At 32.5% G+C, this 10084-nt stretch overlaps 1 long non-coding RNA gene across 1 annotated transcript in view; it reads right to left on the reverse strand.

Annotated features, from left to right (window-relative positions):
* The window catches only part of LOC118603907, a 70479-nt gene extending 61015 nt beyond the window's left edge, over positions 1-9464 (reverse strand). Inside the window, exon 1 of the long non-coding RNA XR_004951468.1 lies at positions 9373-9464. This is a non-coding gene — a long non-coding RNA (uncharacterized LOC118603907). The remainder of the gene's footprint in view (positions 1-9372) is intronic.
* Positions 9465-10084: the final 620 nt, after the last annotated feature.

Genomic DNA, 10084 nt, shown 5'->3' on the forward strand with positions numbered 1-10084 from the left:
ATCCATATACACATGCACACACATTACACAATGGAAACATAGATTTTGCACTTCAAAGATCAATAAAGTAAAATTAAATCCAGTAGGTTCGTTCATTGTTTCTACAACAAAAATTGATTTGCATTTCAGTCTTGCCACAACCCTATTTCCCAAACCCTAAATCTTCATCCACTCAGTTCTATATAGTTTAATCTGAACTGCACCAAAGTGGTAGATTGAGAAATTTTTCTTCCCCTCCAGCATGGAGGCAAATATCAAATTAGCCTCCAAGTCCTGTTAATACCTCTTTTTATCTTTGCTGAGAGCATCCCATTCTGTCTGTTTCTACTGCCACTATGTTGAAACTATTATCAACTAAACTTTACTATTACAGAAGATTACAATTTTTATCTGTTGACTTCTTCCTCCATCTAAAATAGTATCTCCAGAATAAATGTTTATAATACCCTCTGATCACATCAACTCTGAATTTTTTTTTTTAAAGAAACGTGTAAACAAATAAGAATGCTTCCCAAATTCTCACTCTGATAGTTCAGGTTTTAAATGTAAAATAAATTTTAGTAAGCATAAGAATTACCTGAAGATGTTTTAAAAATCCAGAATCAGATATTCTCATAATTATGATCTAGTGAGGATCATGGAAACTTGCACTTCATCATGTATTTTAAGTGATTCTAACATAAGTGGCCTTAGACTACACGAGGAAACCTAATTCTAAGTCTTCTTATTTTTAAGTTTTGTGGAAAATCTGCTATAGCTAATGAAAAATGTATTTTTATTTTTCTGCCTTTGTTACTATGCTAGTCCATTTTCTTAGATTTTATTTCTACATTTCCTAATCCCCTGCCAAAAAAATCAACAACTTATTTTCATATACACTTTAAAGCCATCCCTGATTATCCTCAATGAAGAGTATCCTCTCTTCCTTATATAGTTGCTTTTATTTCATATGACACATTATAAACTGCCTGCCTAGCTTTATAATTCTACATAACAAATTACCACAACCTTCTCACCTCATAATAACATCACTTATAAGTTCTATAGGTCAGAAGTCCAGTGCAGTGCAGTTGGGTTCTCTGCTCAGGTTTTAATCAAGGCATCATCTGGAGCTCAGGGTCCACTTGCAAGTTCATTCATGTTATTGGTAAAATTCAGTTCCTTGCATTTTTAGTATTCAACTAAAAAGTCCCATTTCCTTGTGGTTGCCAGCCAGGAACACTCTCGATCCTAGAGGCTGCATTTAGGTCCTTGTACCATAACTCCCTCCATTTTATCAACACAGAATTTCCCTCATGTCAAATTCATCTCTCTCGTATATCTCTGACTTACTTCTCTTTTATCAGTTGGAGAAAACCATCTGCACTTAAAGGGTTCATGTGATTATGTCAAATCTACTCAATAATCATCTCTCTTGAGATAGTTAATCATCTATCTTGAGGTGACATATATTATACATAATAACAGGAGCGAAAGCCATTAAATCCAAAATTTCAGGGATTATGCAGGGCATGTATACCAAAAGGCTGGGGGAATCTTAAGGGACATCTTAGAATCCTGCTATTTATTCCTCTGACATATATATTTGAATTTCCCCTTCTTAAATATAAGTTCTTGAAGAGCAAGAACGATGCATTATATACTTTTGTATATCACAAATCACGTGTCCTAATTCTCCACACACAATAAACATGTAATAAGTAATTGTTGAATACATAGACTCTTCCCATGATAACATCTTTCCTGATGCATTACATTTAAATTAACAGCTTTGGTCCTGGCAAAAGTAAATGTATAGTCATTTACTCCTGAGGAGATTGGAGCAGTTAGGAGCCCAACACCTTGAGTTTTTAATCTTCTTCATATCAGTGAATAAAAATAATTCCATCTTTCAAAGTTCCTTGGCATCAGAAGACAGCAAAATAAACATCAAAATGAAAGAGACAAAAGACTTAAAAAAATTATTAGTATATTATGGGGTGACTTTTACAAGCAACATAATATATGAGTAACTGAAGTCATCGACAGAAAGTAAAAAGAGGAAAGAGAAATAATCTTTGAAGTAATAATGAGATAAAGTTTTCCAAATTTGATGAAAATTCTAAACCCACATTTTCAAGCAACTTAGTAAACTCCAAGTATAAGAAATATGAAGAAATCACATGAGACCCATAGTAATGGCATTCCGTATAATAAGTGAAAAAATTCTTAAAATGAAAAACCTTAAAAGCATTAAGAATACTAGATAAACTGGAAAAAATTGAATTTGTAAGTAAAATCCTTTCCACTATGAAAACTTGAAAACAACTTCATTGACTAATTCTACCAAATATCCCTGAAAGAGGAATCAGTACCAATTCTATGACAATTGAATACAAAATATTGAATGGAAAGAAATGTTTGCCTACATGGTTTTTTTTTTTTTTTTTGTGGCCACAATTAACCTAATGTCAATATCAAAAAAAGATGTTGAGAGAAAAGAAAGTAATAGATCATATACTTCATAAATAGATGCAAAATTTCTCAACAAAATAATAACAAATAGAATTCGAAAGCATCTAAAAATATAATACCCAATGACAAAGTGGAGTTTATCCCAGGAATAAAAGTTGGTTTAACATTTAAAAATCAATCAAGGTAGTAATATATAATATCAATAGACTTAAAAAAAATTATATGATTATCTCAGTATATGCATAAAAACCCTATGACAAAATTTAATGTCAATTAATGATTAAAAACCTTTTTGCAAACTGTAAGTAGAAGGGAACTTCCACAACCCAATCAATACAAAGCAATTATAAAAACTGATAGCTAATATCATACATACAGGCAAATGACTAAATTCTTCCCTATATTGTCAAGCATCAGGGAAGTGCTCACTCTCATTAATTCTATTCACCATGGCACACAAGGTCCTAATCAAAGAAATAAACCAAGAAAAAGCAATAAAAGTCACTGAATTTAGGTGGAAAAAAAGTAAAAGTTATTGGCATGCAATGCTATCATGTTTAGAGAACTTTAAATAATCTATAAAAGAGCTATAAGAAATGAGTTTAGCATTGTAATAAGGCACAAGATAATCATAGGAAAATCAATTTTATTTTTATATAGTGACAATGAACAACTGAAGTTGAAGTGTGGAAAATGATATCATTTACAATAGGATCAAATTATTGAATAAATCAATCATTTAATAACTCTGATAAAAATACACAAGGCCTGCACAGTTAAAATTATGGAACATTTCTAAGAAAAATTTATGAAGACATACAGAAATAGAGTGCTATAATGTATTCATGGATCAGAATACTCAATATCTAGATTTCAATTCTCCATATACTGATCTATAGATATAGTGAGATCCCGGTCAACACTCCAGGAGTGCTGGTTTTTTTGCCCTAAAAAATTGATATGCAAATTCTAAAATGCATGTGGAGATACAAAAGACCTAGAATAGCCAAATAGCATTGGGGAAAAAATACAAAACAAAGTTGAAAGACTTAAATTACTTAATTTCAAGACTTACGAAGATGCAGTAATCAAGTCAATGTGATACTGGTATTAAGACAGAGAAATAAGTAAATAAAACTGAATAGAGAGCCCAGAAATAGACCCACACATATATGTTAAAATGATCATTGATAAAGGTAGAAACATTATTAAGCAGAAAAAGGATGGTCTTTTCAACATATAGTACAGGAAGCATTTAAAATCAATATGCAAAAACACAAATTTCAATCTATATCTCACACCAGATATAAAGTTAACTCAAAATTATTCATAGACCTAAATGTAATACTCAAAACTATAAAATTTCTAAAATAAAATATTGGAAAAAATCATTTTTATCTTGCAATAAGCTAAGATCTATAGTTGACAAGCAAAAGTATAATCCATAGAGCAAAAAGTTGAAAAATTGTACTTCATCAAACTAAGAACTTCTGATCTTAAAACACGCTCTTAAGAGAATGAAAAGATTTGAACACGAATTTGAAGAAAATATTTCCAAATTACATATCTACTAAACCATTTTTTTCTAGAATGTATAACTTTAAAACTCAATAATAAGAAAACAGAATAATAATAAAAGGAGCAAAAGATACTTTAACAAAGAAATGTTAAGTAAATAAGCACATAAAAAGTTGTTCAACATCATGAGTCTTAAGGAAAGGCAAATTAAAAGTACAATAAAATAGATATAACTACACATCTATAAAATTGGCTAAAATTAAAAAGACTCACAATACCAGGCATTACTGAGAATTTGGAGGAACTCATACACCCTGATTTAAGAATGTAAAATGGTTCAGCCATAAAAGTTTCTGTTTAACAATAGATTGATGCCATGTGAAAACAGATAAATCTCAAAAACATTTACAGTGAAAGAAGCCAGGCACCAAAGCATATACACTGTATAATCCACTTATATGAATTTCTAAATAGGAAAAAATAGTTTGTGATAGAAATCAGAAAGTGGTTTTTCTTGTGGTGTGGGGTGCATAGCGGGTAAAGAGTAGGGGAGTATTGACCAGAAAAATACACATGAGGAGATCTGCAGCATTAGAAATATTCTAATTCTTGATCTGGGTTGTAGTTACACAGGTGTCTACAATTGTCCAAACTTATTTTAATTATATTTAATTTTTTAAAGGGAGATATGGAATGACCAAAACAATCTGGATGTGTTTAGTTAGAGAATGAATACATTGTGATATAATGATATAACTGAAACTATACAGCAATCAAAATACTTGACTTAGAGCTACATGCATGAACATGAACTGATTTCAAAAGCAAGACAGACAGACAGACAGAAGACTTGTAAGGAGTGCATGGGATATGATATCACTTTCCTAGTCTATGAAAGCATAAAACATGCTATGCATGAAAATGTGTTCATGTGGGTTCATAACCAAAAGCAGGGAGTATAATGAGATTGGGAAGAGCTCACTGATAACTATAATAAATTTTTTAAGAAAAAAACATATGATACAAATATAACTAAGCGTTAAATTTTAAAAGTCTGTGTGGTATGTTTTTTAAAAAATGGACTTTCATATTATTGAGAATGTACCAATGTAGGATTTTAGTATTACTGATATAATTCATATTTAGCAGCTTGATTTTCTCTGTTTTATCTTATATATTCATGAAAAATATTTCAGGTTACTTCTTTCCTTTTTACTTGATTAATTCACTAAATGTGCCTGTCACAGAAAATAACATGAAACAATTTATATGACCAGCAGCCCATGAAAAATTAAGCTGTGGTATTATGAAGAGTGTGTTCACTTTCTCCTAAAGATCAGCATGCAGTGTGAGTTTCTTCTAACAATAGAAAGTCAGTGACTACCAATTAACTAAAAAAAAAAAAAAGAAGAAGAAGAAGAAGAAGACTATCATGTAAAATATGCCATTCATAATTCCTAGAGATTTCCAGCCAGCCATCCTCAGCTGAGAACCCTGAATGATTCTTAAAGTGGTCATATATCCATAATTGGAGGTCATATTCCAATCATAAACTAAAGCAATAAACACAAGGACACTTCTGGAAATATATCTCCTGGTCAATCTGAATTAACAAGGGGAAAGCTCTGCCAAAAATGCTTACATAGCTCTTACAATGTCCGGCATAACAATGATTAAATAGGGCTTCCCCTGAGCTGCTTAAGAGGTAAAGTGGAAAAAGCAGGAAATGGATGTTTAATGGTGTCACATAGAAACACTTAGGCTTGAATTGATTAAATAGCAATGTCCCTGCCCTTCTGCATGACTCAGAAAATGCCATGATGCTGCCTGCCTAATGTGGATCTGTTTTCAGATTTTAAACTCCAAAAGGAAACTATCTACCAAGGAGAAATGAGAATTTTCAATAACCCTCTATTACCTCACCAAAGAACGGTGATTGAAAGAAGTTGGTGCAACAACAGAAAGAGCACAGTCCCAGAGCCTTCAGATTAGAAGTACAAGAGTTACAGCTACATGGCCATGGAAGAGCACGCAATGTGGGTTGTCTCTCCTTTTGCCAACTGCATATCTCACTGATGTTAAAGGATTATTCCAGGTAAAATAAACTTTGAACAAGCACATATAGACAACATATGAATTTCCTACAAATAGTACCACGGGGACCCCAATTTTTTAATGACAGAAAAATTTAAGAACTTAAGGAAAACAAGATAAGCAGGATGGTGAAAATATCAGAAGAAAACTCAAACTGACTCAGAAAATATATTCTTAGCTACTTTAAGCGAAGGTTTCCCATCATTTCATCATGACATCTATTAGATGTTTGTTTCACAACGTAAAGGTAAATTTTTTATACTTCATAACATATATAGAGAATATTTCTATATTATTTTCTAAGCTCAAAAGAAGTGCTTTAACTTTACCCTCCTTCAAAATTCTATAAGGTTAGTTTTTAAGTTAAACGCCTTTTTTCTACAAGGTAACTCCGAGTCCTGACCAAGCTGTGCCAAATAGACTGCCTCCTCTGGGAATTTGGAATTAAGATAAAAGACAAAATTATAGTTATCCTGTGTGTTCAGAATAAAGCATGTAAACTTGGGAACCATGGGTAACCATTCATTCTCCATCATGGAACCTCAGATCCAGAGAAAGCCAGAAGAATGAAGCAGATGTAAATGTGCAGAAAGAAGACACAGTGTATGACAGAAAAATTGCCTTGAATTCTTGAGAGCTGCCTGTTTCTCAATGGTGTCTGGTGAGACCCAGCTGCATTCCTATCAAATTTTGGTTCTATAGAACAACACTATAATTCTGTAATTAATAATGTCAACTAATTAATTTTTTCATTAAGTTTAGCTGATATTCATGAAGTTTAGTTGATACAAAAATGTTGATCCCAGCAATCTCAACCAATCATTTTGTTATCTCAATAAATACCAACTTAAAGAATTTCTCCAAGATTGATATTTACATTAGGTGAACCATACCTAAGCATTAGAGTTAAAATTCTAACATACCCTTAGTTGTTTCAGTACGATCTATTTTTGTCTTGAGCCAATATATTACACTCTTATAGAAACATAGTTCAAGAACATTTCCGGAAGAATTTTGAGAACTCTGGATAATAAATACTATTTTCATGAGGTAAATCGATAGATAAGTAAAACATAGAGAAAGATATGAAATATAAACCAGCAGGAAGGCTATCATTTCCTCTTGATTTAAGGTATGACCTTGAGAAGCTGCTAGAGGGCAGTTAGGTTAACCTTGATTTAGAGGCCAACAATTGTATTTTCCAGATATAATAACGGTATTTATTGCACAATTACTTTATGGTAGATATTTCTCTTATTTGTTCTGCATATATTAAGTAATTTAATTTTTGCAATAACCCATTTGGTAGTTACTGTCTTTATCTTTATTTTACAAATGATTCAACTGAAGATAAAGTTTAAAATCTTGCCCAAGGTGACAAACCTTTAAGTTGAGCAGTTTTCAAACTAAGGCAATTTTCCTCCACCATCACTTGTTCTCTCATCCACTATGCTATCTGCTTCTCACCTACTATATGCATGATACTTTTCTATCATAAAACTGTGCTTCTGTAGGACTTAAGTCGAGGAAAAAACAAGAATTTCAGACAAAAGAAATATATCAAGTGCCAAGAACAAAACTGATTTTTTGTATCACATTGTTATGAATAAAATACCCATATCGTCCAAAGAAATCCTAAAACTAAGATTATGAACTGAATGTTTGTGAACCCCGCCCCCCCACCGCCCTATCGAATTCATATGTTGAAATTCTAATCCCTAATGTGATGGTATAGGAGACAAAGTTTTTGGGAGGTAAATGAGTCATGAGATTTCCACCCTCAGGAATGAGATGAGTCCCCTTATAAAAAAGACTCCAGAGAGTTCTCTAGTATTCTTTGTACCATGTGGGAATGCAATTCATCTATGAACTAAAAATCAGGCTCTTAGTGGACACCCAGTCTGCTGGCTCTTAGTAGACACCCAGTCTGCTGGTGTTTTGATCTTGAACTTACCGACCTCTATAACCATGAGTAATAAATATTGATTAACCATCAAGTTCATGATAATTTGTTACAGCAGTCCAAACTAATAACACTAAAATGCCAGTAACAAAGTTACATTTAGGCACTACTTAAAAGCCTTCTATCTTTTTTCTGGTTATATTTATAAAAGACAAAAAATGAAGAAAACCCTGGTAACTAAATTACAATAGAAGTCCATGACCAAAAAAAAAAAAAAAAAAAAAAAAAGACACTTTTGCAGGATATCTATCACATATGTCTGATCGCTATAAAGCACAAAAACTGAGATGACTCAATGTTGCATCAAATAAGGTAACAAAATTTTTAAATAACTAATAAACTATTGAGGAGAGAATAAAACACTAAGCCAATGGAAACCCCAATAATTACCCTAGTTTAGAGAATTGCAAAGAGATAAAGTGAAACACACACAGACTACAATTTGCTAGAGATGGGGCACTGGTATTAGCAGTTGGAGAAAGCACTCTGTAATCACAGAGCTAACGATCCATATCAGGAAGCAGAGCTCTGTGGCTAGATGCTTGGTTTCAAATCAGGGTTCATATCTTAGTTGTTTCATAACTATGGCACATTACATTGTTTCTCAACACCTATGTTTTTTCCTCTGAAAAGCAATAAAGATAATATATATTTCTGAGAGCTGTTATAAGGATCACATGAAGTATATGCAATGTGTTTACTATGATGTGTGGAATATGATAATTGCTCAATGAATATTAGCTAATATTAATAGCAGCATATTTAGCTTATTACCTCTTTTGAAAAGATAAGGCACTTCTCTTTACTTTTCTAGGAATATAACAATTACATACAAAAAATGTCAATAACTTTGATATGAAGGAAAAATTAGTGGTGAAAGACAAAAAGCTAAGTTAAATGTCTCACGCAGTTTAATAATAGGTAATAAGAAATCAAATTTAACAGTCTATACAATGATCCATAGTTTGTATTTATAAATAATCAACTTTAATTGCATGATTTATAACAGTAGAGAGTTTTTGCTTTTTATTTTCAAGTTGTACGAAAAGGGGAAGGGGAAGGGGGACAACGTAAGGGGAAGAAAGCAAGCAAAGAAGAAACCTTGAGGACTTTTTCATGTTAAAATCTACCCACTGATATTGTTTCTTCCTCTCTTTTAATTTGTTTCCTTTGTTATATGTAAAATAGTCCTAATTTTAAAAAGGCATAAATTGCCCAGATGAAATGGAATGCCTCAGGGTTTATCTGCCTATGAGCATAAATAATCCACATTTAGAACAATACTTCAGATACCAAAGCAACAAGCCGTGTTGAACTTAACTTGCAAGAAGACAAGCGATTACCTGGAATCTTCTACCTCCTTATGACATTCTCAAAACCCCATGAAGGTTCACTGCAAATCTCCACCACAAATCTTGAATCCCAAGTTAGCATGTTTTACTCTCTAGGATGGAGGAACAGAAAGATGTTGGATCCCTGAACACATCAATGAGCCACTGCTACAATCTTTAATTCTATATGCTTAGATCACTCATTGAGGTGTTTTGTCAGATTTTTCTATTTCTAACAGGCAGAGCCTTAATAACAGCATCTGTTCTTTTGTACCAGAAACCTCTCCTTTTTCAAAAACAGAAGTGAACTACAAGTTGGTCAGGAGCTTATTAAATCATGTGGTCACAGGGGTGGCCAAGGTACAGTTAAGCACAGCTTACAAGTTTATATCTAGAGAACATTCCACGCCATGATCTGAGCCTGCCCTTATCAACCACAGTGTCTTTCTTACTTGAAAAGTAAGGGGAGGCAATTTGCTTCTAAACTTCATTTGTCTCTCTAACAAATACTCTCTTCAGGCATTTACCTTCCATCAAAAATAGATTTTTATAAATGAATCACAAATGTAGATAAGTTTGAAAAGACATCATATACAATTCCTGGGAATGTAGCAAGGACTCCCGACCTTCCATCTTATACAAGCAGTTTTCCAAGTTTCTAAGATAGTATTATTGGCTTGTCTCCATGAAAACACAAAAGATTTAGGCGTGGTTTTAAATAACC

Source organism: Rousettus aegyptiacus, unplaced genomic scaffold (genome assembly GCF_014176215.1).
Source record: "Rousettus aegyptiacus isolate mRouAeg1 unplaced genomic scaffold, mRouAeg1.p scaffold_m13_p_6, whole genome shotgun sequence".
NCBI lineage: Eukaryota > Metazoa > Chordata > Mammalia > Chiroptera > Pteropodidae > Rousettus > Rousettus aegyptiacus.